The sequence below is a fragment of the Triticum urartu genome, chromosome 1 (genome assembly GCF_003073215.2).
Source record: "Triticum urartu cultivar G1812 chromosome 1, Tu2.1, whole genome shotgun sequence".
NCBI lineage: Eukaryota > Viridiplantae > Streptophyta > Magnoliopsida > Poales > Poaceae > Triticum > Triticum urartu.
Genome location: NC_053022.1, coordinates 30091903 through 30108382, shown reverse-complemented (window position 1 = coordinate 30108382; position 16480 = coordinate 30091903).

Below are 16480 nucleotides of genomic sequence, written 5' to 3'. Positions count from 1 at the left end.
CTTGATATCTTTTATAATGGACTAATCGATGCTTCCAGAGATTACCTGGATAGTTGTGCTGGTTCTCTTTTAAGGGAAAGAACACCGGATGAAGCTGAAATCTTATTGAATAATATGTTGACAAATGAAAATAATTGGGCACCTCCCGAGCCAGCTCTTGAGCCAGTTCCTGCTCCAATTAATGATCCTATTCCTAAACCAACTCCGAAGAAGAGAGGCATTCTATTTCTCAGTCCCGAAGATATGCAAGAGGCAAAGAAATCTATGAAAGAAAAAGTTATTAAAGCTGAAGATGTTAAGAATTTACCTCCTATTGAAGAAATACATGGTCTTAATTTACCTCCTGTTGAAGAAACATATGATCTTAATCCTTTATTTATTGAAGAACCTCCAGACCCCGATAACCCGACACAGGTAGTAAAGGTAAATTCTCTCTATAGATATGATAAAGCTGAAATGCCTCCTACTAGAATTGCTAGTCAACGCTTGGATGGATTTGATAATTTTATGTTGAAGCAAGAAGACTTCAATGCTTATTTTGGTAGCACTACAAAAAAATAAACTTCCGTGATGATACGTGTTTGTCACAATAGGTCGCTTTTTTGTCATGCATGTACATCCATGACAAATTTATGACAGAATCAAGATAGTCATACCTGTGCTGTCGTAGAAGTGTTCCATGACATTACCAAAATTACCATCACGGAAGTGTCCACTTCCATGATGATAAATCATGCGTCACAGAAGTGCTTTCGTCAAGGGTGACCGACACGTGGCATCCATCGTAACGGAACGTCGTTAAGCTATCGGGTCGGGTTTTGGATCCGATAACCCGTTAACAGCCCCGACCAATGGGAAATTTCCACGTGTAAAATTCTTATTGGCCGGACGAAACACGTGTCAGCTCGTCAGTGGGTCAGATAGGCGCCTATGATACGTCAACACGTGGCACGGCCCAACAGAGGCCCATTCCTGTGTAAAGGCCGGCCCGTTTGACTTGGTCGAAAGCTGGCGGACCGGCCCATGGAAAGCCTGTTAACGGCCTGTTCAAATATAGCCCATTTACAGCCCACTAACCCAAGGCCCGTTACGCCCTATTCGAATTAGGCCCAATAGCGTCATCTGGGCCATCCAATATGATTCCAACCCGTTTTCACTTTTGGCCCATGTATGACCCATGACGTCTTTCGGCCCATATGAGGCCCTATGTAACTCTTGGCCTATTAACGACCCGTGGTGAAACTGGCCCGTAATGAACAGTGTATCACTTTACACCCGTTAACGGCCCATGGTGAAACTGGCCCGTGATGAACAGTGTATCACATTATACCCATTAACGGCCCGTTATACCTTTGGGCCGTTTCCAGCCCATGTTATCTTCTGGCCTTCTTCAGAGCCCATTTATTCTTGGGCTCATTTCCAGCATTTGTTTACTTACGGCCCGTTACTGTCATTTTCTGCTTGTGGGCCAAATTCAGCCCGTGGTTACAGTCGGCCCGTTTGTGGTCCATTAATACATTGGGCCGTTTTCATAGCGTCATCAAATACAGCCTATTAACGATGGCCCATTATGGTCGGCCCATGAACAGACGATTCCAACTCTAGCCCGTTTACGGCCAGAATGCGGTTTGTTTGGCCCATGTTTGGCCAATCGATCATACGGCCCGTATAAGGCCCATTGATGATACGGCCCGTAGAAGGCCCATTGATGATACAGCCCGTAGAAGGCCCATTGTTTCTACGGCCCGTAGAAGGCCCACTGCTTCTACGGCCCGTAGAAGGCCCACTGTTTATACGACCCGTAGAAGGCCCATAGTTTCTACGGCCCGTAGGAGGCCCAGTGTCACTACAGTAAATATTAGCCCATGGTTATTGTGGCCTAGTTTTAAAAAATAGGTTATTGCAGCCACTAGCAAACCGCAGAAAAAGAACTCCACTGACTACAAGCAAACAAATAAACAAGACAACAAGGAAATAAATAAGCAAGCAACTTACACTAGGCTATCACGGCTATTACACATATTACATCCACTGGGTATCAAAGTTCGCCACCAGTGCAAATATAGGGAACACAACAGCATATAAACGCCGCAGCAAAACAAGTCCAGAATTGAAACCACTTCAGAAGAGCTCAAGAAACAATATCCTGGGTACCCATAATGCTGGCAAGATGCTTAGCAAGCTTATTAACTTTCTCTTGTTTGGCGCTTAAGTCCTCCAGCACTTGCTGTTGCACCAGAAAGTATGCATCTGAATTCTGTAGGAACTTCCTCAGTCCTTCGGCTTCCTGTCGCATAACATCTGATCGATGTCTTTCAACTTGAAGTTGAGACTCAAGAAGCCGAACTGATTCAGGCAACGAGTTCGAAGAGCTGGTGCCAGCAGTGGTAGCCAGTAACTCGAACACTACATCAAGACAGGACTTTGGGGTTGTCTCAGTGTCTTCAATATAGTTTTTATCAGCTTTCTTGGAGACCAACAGGGATGTCTCACTATCTTGAACCTTATCTGCATTACTTCCTTTACCATTGCATAACAGGGTACTCTTCTCCAATATTTTATCCGCGTGCTAAAAGAGAAACAAACAAACACATCTCAGGTTTACCAGTTCAGTAGTAAGGTGGACAGGATAACAACATGAAACAAACATATATCTATGTAGTATGGTCACTGTATGGTCTATATCATTCTAGTTTATGTTGCCAAATCAAGATAGATACAGTTCGAATCATATCTATTTAAGACAAAGCAGCATAGACAGAATATAAGTGTGGGAAACTACACAGCAATAACAACACTTGTAATGTGCATGGCATGAGAACATAACTGTTTATTCAATTGAAACTGAAATCAACATAGAGCAAGTTACAACAGCAAACAGCCAAACACGTTGAAGAAACAGGTTTAAAACATACCTGTTGCGCCATTGGAGTTTCAATTGCATCCTTCAAATTTGAAATTAGTTGGTATCAGTAAATACAGTGATGCAAGAGCAAAGTAGTATGAACCATAGCTACGGAACCTGACCTGAGAACAATTCTTCTTCTACTTTAAGCGTTGACTTCGGGTTCAGAATGGTGGTCCTCGTGATTTGGGCACTGCAGTTGCCTTACTAACTGCTCGTGTTTGGGTGCTCTATGGTGGAGACGGTGTTGTGCCAATGGGAACTGGGTGTCTATCTGCTGGGGTTGGGGTTAGAAGGGGTGTAGCTGATTCTCTGTCCAACTGGGTAGGGGTACAATCTGCATGAGTGTGGGTTATGTGTGATGGGGCTGGTTCTTGGGCAAGTACAACCGTGGTTCTACTGTTAGGGAACGTAGTAATTTCAAAAAAATTCCTACGCACATGCAAGATCATGGTGATGCATACCAACGAGAGGGGAGAGTGTTGTCTACGTACCCTCGTAGACCGTTCGCGGAAGCGTTATATCAACGCGGTTGATGTAGTCGTACGTCTTCACGTCCGACCGATCCAAGTACCGAAAGCACGGCACCTCCGAGTTCTGCACACGTTCGGCTCGGTGACGTCCTCGCCTTCTCGATCCAGCAAGAGGGGCGAAGTAGTAGATGAGTTCCGGCAGCATGACGGCGTGGTGATGGTGTTGGTGAAGAACAATCTCCGCAAGGCTTCGCCTAAGCACTACGAAAACTATGACAGAGGATAGAGGGGACGGGGTTGCCGGCACACGGCTTGGTGTTTCTTGATGTCTGTTTGGTGCTAGCCCTACCCCTCTATTTATATGTTGAGCCCTGGGGTCGAAACTTGGTGTTAAAGCCTCCTCGAAGTCGGTTTCACCCGAAAGGCAACAGTCCTTCTCGGACTCCAGGGCTAGACGCCAGGGTTCCCGGTGTCTACCCCCTAGACGCCAGGGTTCCTGGCGTCTAGCCTCTGGTCTCCGCAAAACTTCCTTTTGCACCTTCCAAAAGCCTCGTGGGCTTTCCCCTTTAGCCCAGATAAAGTGTTCTCGTGCCCAAACATTTCGGGAAACATCCGGAACCCCTTCCAGTGAATTCCGGAACCCTTCCGGAGATCAAACACTACTATCCACATATCAATCTTTACTTCCGGACCATTCCGGAGTTCCTCGTCATATTTGTGATCTCATCCAAAACTCCGAACAACATTCGGTCACCAACATACATAACTCATAGTACTATATCATCAACGAACGTTAAGCGTGCGGACCCTACGGGTTCGAGAACTATGTAGACATGACCGAGACACCTCTCTTGTCAATAACCAATAGCGGGACCTGGATGCCCATATTGGCTCCTACATATTCTACGAAGATCTTTATCGGTCAGACCGCATAACAACATACGTTGTTCCCTTTGTCATCGGTATGTTACTTGCCCGAGATTCGATCGTCGGTATCTCAATACCTAGTTCAATCTCATTACCGGCAAGTCTCTTTACTCGTTCCGTAATACATCATCCCGCAACTAACTCATTAGTTGCAATGCTTGCAAGGCTTATAGTGATGTGAATTACCGAGTGGGCCTAGATAAACCTCTCCGACAATCGGAGTGACAAATCCTAATCTCGAAATACGCCAAACCAACAAGTACCTTTGGAGACACCTGTAGAGCACCTTTATAATCACCCAGTTACGTTGTGACGTTTGGTGGCACGCAAAGTGTTCCTCCGGTAAACGGGAGTTGCATAATCTCATAGTCATAGGAACATGTATAAGTTATGAAGAAAGCAATAGCAACAAACTAAACGATCAAGTGCTAAGCTAACGGAATGGGTCAAGTCAATCACATCATTCTCCTAATGATGTGATCTCGTTAATCAAATGACAACTCATGTCTATGGTTAGGAAACATAACCATCTTTGATCAACGAGCTAGTCAAGTAGAGGCATACTAGTGACACTCTGTTTGTCTATGTATTCAAAAATTTATTATGTTTCCGGTTAATACAATTCTAGCATGAATAATAAACATTTATCATGATATAAGGAAATAAATAATAACTTTATTATTGCCTCTAGGGCATATTTCCTTCAGTCTCTCACTTGCACTAGAGTCAATAATCTAGTTCACATCGCCATGTGATTTAATACCAATAGTTCACATCACCATGTGATTAACACCCATAGTTCACATCGACATGTGACCAAAACCCAAAGGGTTTACTAGAGTCAATAATCTAGTTCACATCGCTATGTGATTAACACCCAAAGAGTACTGAGGTGTGATCATGTTTTGCTTGTGAGAGAAGTTTAGTCAACGGGTCTGCAACATTCAGATCCGTAAGTATTTTGCAAATTTCTATGTCAACAATGCTCTGTACAGAGCTACTCTAGCTAATTGCTCCCACTTTCAATATGTATCCACATTGAGATTTAGAGTCATCTGGATCAGTGTCAAAATTTGCATCGACGTAACCCTTTACGACGAACCTTTTGTCACTTCCATAATCGAGAAACATATCCTTATTCCACTAAGGATAATTTTGACCAATGTCCAGTGATCTACTCCTAGATCACTATTGTACTCCTTTGCCAAACTCAAGGCAGGGTATACAATAGGTCTGGTACACATCATGGCATACTTTATAGAACCTATGGCTGAGGCATAGGGAATGATTTTCATTCTCTCTCTATCTTCTGCCATGGTCGGGTTTTGAGTCTTACTCAACTTCACACCTTGTAACACAGGCAAGAACTCCTTCTTTGACTGTTCCATTTTGAACTACTTCAAAATCTTGTCAAGGTATGTACCCATTGAAAAAACTTATCAAGCGTCTTGATCTATCTCTATAGATCTTGATGCTCAATATGTAAGCCGCTTCACCGAGGTCTTTCTTTTGAAAAAACTCCTTTCAAACATTCCTTTATGCTTTGCAGAATAATTCTACATCATCTCCGATCAACAATATGTCATACATATACTTATCAGAAATGTTGTAGTGCTCCCACTCACTTTCTTGTAAATATAGACTTCACCGCAAGTCTGTATGAAACTATATGATTTGATCAACTTATCAAAGCGTATATTCCAACTCCGAGATGCTTGCACTAGTCCATAGATGGATTGCTGGAGCTTGCATATTTTGTTAGTACCTTTAGGATCGACAAAACCTTCTGGTTGCATCATATACAACTCTTCTTTAATAAATCCTATTAAGGAATGCAGTTTTGTTTATCCATTTTCCATATTTCATAAAATGCGGCAATAGCTAACATGATTCGGACAGACTTAAGCATAGATACGAGTGAGAAACTCTCATCGTAGTCAACACCTTGAACTTGTCGAAAACCTTTTTGCGACAATTCTAGATTTGTAGATAGTAACACTACTATCAGCGTCCGTCTTCCTCTTGAAGATCCATTTAATCTCAATGGCTTGCCGATCAATGGGCAAGTCAATCAAAGTCCATACTTTGTTCTCATACATGGATCTCATCTCAGATTTCATGGCCTCAAGCCATTTCACGAAATCTGGGCTCATCATCGCTTCCTCGTAGTTCGTAGGCTCGTCATGGTCAAGTAACATGACCTCCAGAACAGGATTACCGTACCACTCTGGTGCAGATCTCACTCTGGTTTACCTACGAGGTTCGGTAATAACTTGATCTAAAGTTCCATGATCATCATCATTAACTTCCTCACTAATTGGTGTACGTGTCACAGAAACCGGTTTCTGTGATGAACTACTTTCCAATAAGGGAGCAGGTACAGTTACCTCATCAAGTTCTACTTTCCTCCCACTCACTTCTTTTGAGAGAAACTCCTTCTCTAGAAAGGATCCATTCTTTGCAACGAATGTCTTGCCTTCGGATCTGTGATAGAAGGTGTAACCAACAGTCTCCTTTGGGTATCCTATGAAGACACATTTCTCCGATTTGGGTTCGAGCTTATCAGGTTGAAGTTTTTTCACATAAGCATCGCAGCCCCAAACTTTAAGAAACGACAACTTTGGTTTCTTGCCAAACCACAGTTCATAAGGCGTCGTCTCAATGGATTTCGATGGTGCCCTATTTAACGTGAATGCGGCTGTCTCTAATGCATAACCCCAAAACTATAGTGATTAATCGGTAAGAAACATCATATATTGCACTATATCCAATAATAGTACGGTTATGACGTTCGGACACACCATTATGCTATGGTGTTCCAGGTGGCATGATTTTGTGAAAATATTCCACATTGTTTTAATTGAAGACCAAACTCGTAACTCAAATTTTTTTACTTCTACGATCATATCATAGAAACTTTTATTTTTGTTACGATGATTCTCCACTTCACTCTGAAATTCTTTGAACTTTTCAAATGTTTCAGACTTGTGTTTCATTAAGTAGATATACTCATATCTGCTCAAATCATCTGTGAAGATCAGAAAATAATGATACCTGCCGTGAGCCTCAATATTCACCGGACCACATACATCAGTATGTATGATTTCCAACAAATCTGTTGCTCGCTCCATTGTTCCGGAGAACGGAGTCTTAGTCATCTTGCCCATGAGGCATGGTTCGCAAGCATCAACTGATTCATAATCAAGTGATTCCAAAAGCCCATCAGCATGGATTTTCTTCATGCGCTTTACACCAATATGACCTAAACGACAGTGCCACAAATAAGTTGCACTATCATTATTAATGTTGCATCTTTCGGCTTCAATATTATGAAAATGTGTATCACCACGATCGAGATCCAACAAACCATTTTCATTGGGTGTATGACCATAGAAGGTTTTATTCATGTAAACAGAACAACAATTATTCTCTAACTTACATGAATAACCGTATTGCAACAAACATGATCCAATCATATTTATGCTCAACGCAAACACCAAATAACATTTATTTAGGTTCAACACTAATCCCGAAAGTATAGGGAGTGTGCGATGATGATCATATCAATCTTGGAACCACTTCCAACACACATCGTCACTTCACCCATAACTAGTCTCTGTTCATTCTGCAACTCCCATTTCGAGTTACTACTCTTAGCAACTGAACCAGTATCAAATACCAAGGGGTTGCTATGAACACTAGTAAAATACACATCAATAGTCTGTATATCAGATATACCTTTGTTCACTTTGCCATCCTTCTTATCCGCCAAATACTTGGGGCAGTTCCGCTTCCAGTGACCAGTCCCTTTGTAGTAGAAGCACTTAGTCTGAGGCTTAGGACCAGACTTGGGCTTCTTCACTTGAGCAGCAACTTGCTTGCCGTTCTTCTTGAAGTTTCCTTTCTTTCCCTTTGCCCTTTTCTTGAAACTAGTGGTCTTGTTAATCATCAACACTTGATGCTCTTTCTTGATTTCTACCTTCATCAATTTTATCATCATGAAAAGCTCGGGAATCGTTTTCATCATCCCTTGCATACTATAGTTCCTCACGAAGTTCTACTAACTTGGTGATGGTGACTAGAGAATTCTGTCAATCACTATTTTATCTGGAAGATTAACTCCCACTTGATTCAAGCGATTGTAGTACCCAGACAATCTGAACACATGCTCACTGCTTGAGCTATTCCCCTCCATCTTTTAGCTATAGAACTTGTTGGAGACTTCATATTTCTCAACTCGGGTATTTGCTTGAAATATTAACTTCAACTCCTGGAACATCCATATGTTCCATGACGTTCAAAACATTTTTGAAGTCCCGATTCTAAGCTGCTAAGCATGGTGCATTAAACTATCAAGTAGTCATCATATTGAGCTAGCCAAACGTTCATGACGTCTGCATCTGCTCCTGCAATAGGTCTGTCACCTAGCGGTGCATTAAGGACATAATTCTTCTGTGCAGCAATGAGGATAAACCTCAGATCACAGATCCAATCCGCATCATTTCTACTAACATCTTTCAACTTAATTTTCTCTAGGAACATATCAAAATAAAACAGGGGAGCTAAACGCGAGTTATTGATCTACAACATAGATATGCTAATACTACCAGGACTAAGTTCATGATAAATTTAAGTTCAATTAATCATATTACTTAAGAACTCCCACTTAGATAGACATCCCTCTAATCATCTAAGTGATCACGTGATCCAGATCAACTAAACCATAACCGATCATCACGTGAAATGGAGTAGCTTTCAATGGTGAACATCATTATGTTGATCATATCTACTATATGATTCACGCTCGACCTTTCGGTCTTAGTGTTCCGAGGCCATATCTGCATATGCTAGGCTCGTCAAGTTTAACCTGAGTATTCTGCGTATGCAAAAATTGGCTTACACCCATTGTAGATGGACGTAGAGCTTATCACACCCGATCATCACGTGGTGTGTGGGCACGGCGAACTTTGGCAACGGTGCATACTCAGAGAGAACACTTTTATCTTGAAATTTAGTGAGAGATCATCTTATAATGCTACCGTCAATCAAAGCAAGATAAGATGCATAAAAGATAAAAATCACATGCAATCAATATAAGTGATATGATATGGCCATCATCATCTTGTGCTTGTGATCTCCATCTCCGAAGCACCTTCATGATCACCATCATCACCGGCGCGACACCTTGATCTCCATCGTAGTATCATTGTCGTCTCGCCAATCTTATGCTTCCACGACTATCGCTGCCGCTTAGTGATAAAGTAAAGCATTACAGGGCGATTGCATTGCGTACAATAAAGCGACAACCATATGGCTCCTGCCAGTTGCCGATAACTCGGTTACAAAACATGATAATCTCATACAATAAAATTTAGCATCATGTCTTGACCATATCACATCACAACATGCCCTGCAAAAACAAGTTAGACGTCCTCTACTTTGTTGTTGCAAGTTTTACGTGGCTGCTACGGGCTTAGCAAGAACCGTTCTTACCTACGCATCAAAACCACAACGATAGTTTATCAAGTTGGTGTTGTTTTAACCTTCGCAAGGACCGGGCATAGCCACACTTGGTTCAACTAAAGTTGGAGAAACTGACACCCGCCAGCCACCTGTGTGGAAAGCACGTCGGTAGAACTAGTCTCGCGTAAGCGTACGTGTAATGTCGGTCCGGGCCGCTTCATCCAACAATACCGCCGAACCAAAGTATGACATGCTGGTAAGCAGTATGACTTATATCGCCCACAACTCACTTGTGTTCTACTCGTGCATAACATCAACGCATAAAACCTAGGCTCGGATGCCACTGTTAGGGAACGTAGTAATTTCAAAAAAAATTCCTACACACACAAGATCATGGTGATGCATAGCAACGAGAGGGGAGAGTGTTGTCTACGTACCCTCGTAGACTGTTCGTGGAAGCGTTATATCAACGCAGTTGATGTAGTCGTACGTCTTCACGTCCGACCGATCCAAGTACCGAAAGCACGGCACCTCCGAGTTCTGCACACGTTCGGCTCGGTGACGTCCTCTCCTTCTTGATCCAGCAAGAGGGGCAAAGTAGTAGATGAGTTCTGGCAGCACGACGGCATGGTGACGGTGTTGGTGAAGAACAATCTCCGCAGGGCTTCGCCTAAGCACTACGAAAACTATGATGGAGGATAAACTAGAGGGGACGGGGTTGCCGGCACACGGCTTGGTGTTTCTTGATGTCTGTTTGGTGCTAGCCCTACCCCTCTATTTATATGTTGAGCCCTGGGGTCGAAACTTGGAGTAAAAGCCTCCTCAAAGTCGGTTTCACTCAAAAGGCAAGAGTCCTTCTCGGACTCCAGGGCTAGACGCCAGGGTTCCCGGCGTCTACCCCCTAGACGCTAGGGTTCCCGACGTCTACCCCCTAGACGCCAGGGTTCCTGGCGTCTAGCCTCTGGTCTCCGCAAAACTTCCTTTTGCACCTTCCAAAAGCCTCGTGGGCTTTCCCCTTTGGCACAGATAAAGTTCTCTCGTGCCCAAACATTTCGAGAAACATCCGGAACCCCTTCTGATGAATTCCGGAACCCTTCTAGAGATCAAACACTCTATCCACATATCAATCTTTACTTCTGGACCATTCCGGAGTTCCTCGTCATATTTGTGATCTCATCCAAAACTCTGAACAACATTCGGTCACCAACATACATAACTCATAGTACTATATCGTCAACGAACGTTAAGCGTGCGGACCCTACGGGTTCGAGAACTATGTAGACATGACCGAGACACCTCTCTTGTCAATAACCAATAGCGGGACCTGGATGCCCATATTGGCTCCTACATATTTTACGAAGATCTTTATCGGTCAGACCACATAACAACATACGTTGTTCCCTTTGTCATCGGTATGTTACTTGCCCGAGATTCGATCGTCGGTATCTCAATACCTAGTTCAATCTCGTTACCGGCAAGTCTCTTTACTCGTTCCGTAATACATCATCCCGCAACTAACTCATTAGTTGCAATGCTTGCAAGGCTTATAGTGATGTGCATTACCGAGTGGGCCCAGAGATACCTCTCCGACAATCGGAATGACAAATCCTAATCTCGAAATACGCCAACCCAACAAGTACCTTTGGAGACACCTGTAGAGCACCTTTATAATCACCCAGTTACGTTGTGACGTTTGGTGGCACACAAAGTGTTCCTCCGGTAAACGGAAGTTGCATAATCTCATAGTCATAGGAACATGTATAAGTCATGAAGAAAGCAATAGCAAAAACTAAACGATCAAGTGCTAAGCTAACGGAATGGGTCAAGTCAATCACATCATTCTTCTAATGATGTGATCCCGTTAATCAAATGACAACTCATGTCTATGGTTAGGAAACATAACCATCTTTGATCAACGAGCTAGTCAAGTAGAGGCATACTAGTGACACTCTGTTTGTCTATGTATTCACACATGTATTATGTTTCCGGTTAATTCAATTCTAGCATGAATAATAAACATTTATCATGATATAAGGAAATAAATAATAACTTTATTATTGCCTCTAGGGCATGTTTCCTTCATCTACCTGCATCGACAGGTAGCACGATCTTTTCTGAAGACCGTGTTTTTACTCCCACAGGTACTGCCATCACTCCCTCCAATTGAAATGGCTGATAAACAAGAAAAGTAATTGAATGTACAGACATTGTAAGATAGACAGGTGCAATGGATAGTAGGGAAGAAAACAGGGCATGAAATAATTCACATTTATGTTGTCTAAGCAAACAGAATAGCAGGACATAATTTCACATATATGATGGCTAATTAAACAAGATAGCATGACACAATTTCACATGTATGATGGCTAACTAAACAGGATAGAATGACATACTTCAAAATATGATGACTATGTAAACAGGATGACATGATATAACTATACGATGTGTCTATTAAAGTGGTTGGCATGCCATAAATCACAAACATGCCGTCGATGGAAACATGATGGCATGATATAATTCACGGATAGAATGACATAATTTAAATATGATGACTATGTGTCGGTGTACTAGAGTAGGGGTACCCTAGTATCCCGAACTTGTGCACGGGCAGTCGCAGCATCCCGCGACAAGGCTTGCCGGGTGACCGCCAAGGTCCTCCGTGGTTCCTTTGGAGCCATTCAAGGACAAAGTATCCAAGCCAAGGAGACAAGACCCCGGCAAGAGGAGCTTGCCGGGAAGGCCAACCAAGGCATCTCAAGGAACTTGCCGCGACGCGCCACGCGTCCCGGCAAGGCCCGGTGAGCAACAAGCTCCCGGACGCGACAAGACAACGACCGCGGCAAGGCGCTTGCCGCGGCAAGCCACCACTCTGTGTCCGCGCTCCAGCACATCCACCAACGTGTCACTCTGGGACCCTTCCAGGCGTACGTGGCGGGAGGCTGTGCAGCCTGCGGTGCGCGGTGGCAAGCGGCGCTGACAAGATTGCCATCGTGGCGAGCGGTGGCGTCCCTGACGGTCCCTTTTGCACTATTTAGGCGACGCAGACGGGCATTTAATGCCCTTGTCCCCTGCCATCAGGGTTAGGTATGATACACTGTAGCAGGTAGCTGTACCAACCGCAACACCTTTTCCATTTTTACCCTTGTCTACGTTGCCACCTGTCGGTGACCCCTTGAGCATATAAAAGGAGGCCCATGCGCAACGTAGAGGGGGAGGAAGAGAACACTCACGCTCGGTCTCGTTAGCTGCTGGGGTGTACTGTAGCACTCCGCGCTCCCGAGCAAGAACTCAATACAAACCACAAAGCAGGAGTAGGGTTTTACACATCCGTGCGGCCCGAACCTGGGTAAACTGCTCGTGTGCTTCGCCTCGATCCGCTCTTCGTGTGACCCTCGCCCTCGCCGAACCGAAAGGGACTCGGTCCGCCGGTCCCATAGGTGCTCGTGGATTAGTCCCCCGGCATCTTTGGCGCACCAGGTAGGGGCGTCGAGGTTGTGTGAACCAGATCCGGCATTCACACGAGCTAGATCTTCATCATCTTCATCGACATGCCGCCGAAGAAGAAGGCTTCGGAGGCGGCTGCTCCGTCCGCGCCGAACCCACCACCGCCGGAGCAAACGGCTAATGGGGCAGACGCCGGCGGAAGAACAGGCGTCGACGAGGGAGCTCACGGTGCTGCCAGGTCCAAGGACAAGGCTGCGCTGCCAGTCGGCGGCGTAGCCGGCTCCCACAATGACCGGGCGCACTCCAAGACCTCGGCGTCTGTACATGCACCGCGCCCATCTCAGGAGGCGCGGGACCGGCAGCGTCATGGTACTCACGGTACCATGCGTTTGCTGGACCAAGATCGAGCTGGTGGATCTCGGAGTGCTCAAGACCAGCATGCACGCCAACATGCTGGCACGAGCGAGGCACGGTCGCCTGGACGGGATACTGCTCCTTCTAACATAGTTAGAGGTCCGAGCATATCCCGCTCCTCGCACCGTTCGCCACCGCCACCCGCCACTACAGCAGAAGCTTTGGCGCGAGCTCAACTGCTCCTGGACTACCCTCCAACGGCAGACAAGATCGACGACTGGAGGGCCACCATTCAGAGTCTCATCGGCTTCGCCAACGGCGACACTCAACGGCAGCCGAGTACGTCGCAGCCGCGGCAAGTCAGCCAGGCACGAGCCGGTGGCGACAAGACCGGTGGGGGTGCAACAACTGTGCACTCTCCGCCCCGAAGGCCAAGATCGCTGACTCGCCGGATCCACCTCGACAGCGACTCCACCGCGTCATCAGATCCACGAGCTCGTCGCGATCAGCGCCAAGTTCTTCACGAACGACAGCAAGAAGACGCTCGTACTCGCATCGAGCGCCGAAGAGAAGCGCGACGTCAATCGGACCAGCGCGCTGGGCCCTCTGTCGACATGCATGCGCCAGGGGAACCAGGCGACTTGCCGTATGCGGTAGGTTGCCCTGCATTTACCCGTGAGCTGCGGCAAGTCCAGTGGCCCAGCACGAAGAATTTCAAGCTAGACGTACCAGAGAAGTACGATGACAAGTCGCATCCGTCAGAGTTCCTCAGCATCTACACCATCGCGGTGCAGGCTGCCGGGGGGCGGGACGACAAGATCCTTGCCAACTACTTCCCGCTGGTGCTCAAGCCCAACGTCAGGTCCTGGCTCATGCACTTGCCGGACAACTCCATATCCTCCTGGGCAGACCTATGCCATCAGTTTGTCGGCGCCTTTACAGGCGGCCACAAACCTCATGGCCAAGAGAGTGACCTTCATCTGCTCGCCCAGAAGGAAGGAGAGCCCCTGCGCAAGTACATTCAGAGATTCAGCCGTGTACAGCACAACATCCCAGATGTCCACCCTGCCGCGGTCATCAGTGCGTTCCATCAGAACGTGCGTAACCGCAGGATGCGGGAGGAGATGGCGATGTGCAGGATCAGAGACGTCAGTGAGCTGTATGCCCTGGCCGACAAGTGTGCACGTGCTGAAGAAGGGAGGAAACTCCCCGGAGAGAATACAGGAGCAGGAGGATCTGACAGCGAGGATGCTGCCCCGGCAAAGAAAAACCGGCGGCGGAACAACAGGAAGAAGAAAGGCAAAGATGTGCTAGTCATTGAGCAGTCCGGCAATGAAGGTGGTGTCAAGAAAGCCAAAGCTGGTAGCTCCGGCAAGGAGATTGCCGCATGCACCAACTGCCAGGCTGTGGCGGTCGCCGACAAGCAGGACGGCACCGACAAGCAGTACTGCAAGATCCACCGCACTAGGGCCATGACCTCTAGAGCTGCAAGAAGGTCGAGCAGCTTGTCCAGCAGCAAAAGGCTGAATACGAGCGACGCGACAAGGAGAGGGCCCAAGGAGGCGCTGGAGAATCCGGCAAGAAGCGCGCCGGCCGGGGAGGACGCCGCGGCAAGGCCAAGAAGCGGCAAGGAGACAGACCTCCCCACGGCCGCGACAAGGATGAAGATGACGACGACGACGAAGACATGGATGATGTCGAGACCAGTGAGCAGGAGTTCCAGAAATCCACAGAGGTCTTGTGCGTTGACGGCGGTGCTTCTCTGCATACTTCGCACCGCCAACTCAAGCAGTGGGCGCGGGAAGTCAATGCGGCGGAACCACCTGTCGAGTCACGCAAGCTTCTGAAATGGTCCAGCATGCCTATCATCTTTGATATTGAGGACCACCCTGATCGCACAACTGCGGTCGGGTGCTTGCCGATGTTGGTTTCACCAACTATCCTCAACCTCGAGGTCACTAAGATGCCAGTTGACGGCGGGGCCGGCTTGAACCTGATCTCCTCCGCTATACTCCAGAAACTCCAGATCCCTGACAGCGAGCTTGAAGAGACCGGCACATTCCAAGGAATCAACCCGGGAAGGAGCAGGCCGAAGGGGAAGGTCACGTTGCCAGTAACATTTGGCAGCGAGGTGAACTTCAGGACTGAGAGGGTCACTTTTGACGTTGCCGATTTTCCATTGCCTTACAATGGGATACTCGGCCGTCCAGCACTCGCCAAGTTCATGGCAGCCTCTCACTACGCATACAACATGCTGAAGATGCCAGGCCCGATAAGCGTCATCTCTGTCCCTGGCGACAAGAAGGATGCCCTTATCTGCGCCGACAAGATCTACCGGGAAGCGGCAGCCGCAACAGATCGCAAGTCACCTGCCGTTGAAGCTCCCGGGGGGAAGAAGAAGACCAAGTCCGGCAAGAGTTTTGATGCCCACAACGGCAAGCGCACCTCTTCGGAGTGCTGCGCTGCCGTCGAGGACGCACCATCGAGCTCCACCGGCAAGTGTAAGAAGACAATGGCAGCTCCGCCAGAGACCAAGAAGGTGTCCGCCAACGAGGACGACACTGGTGGTACCTTCACCATCAGTGCCACTCTTGACCCTAAATAGGAAAGCGCGCTCATTGCTTTCCTGCGGGCGAACGTCGACGTGTTTGCGTGGCAACCGTCTGACATCCCCGGTGTACCCAGGAAAGTAATTGAGCACCATCTTACCGTTTGCCCTCATGCGCGGCCCGTCAAGCAGAAGGTCAGGAAGCAAGCAGTGGAGCGCCAAGAATTCATCGCAGAAGAGATCAAGAAGTTGGAAGCAGCAGGCCTTGTCAGAGGAGTGCTCCATCCTACGTGGTTGGCCAATCCTGTAGTCGTGCGCAAGGCAAACGGGAAATGGAGACTTTGTATCGACTTTACCGATGTTAAC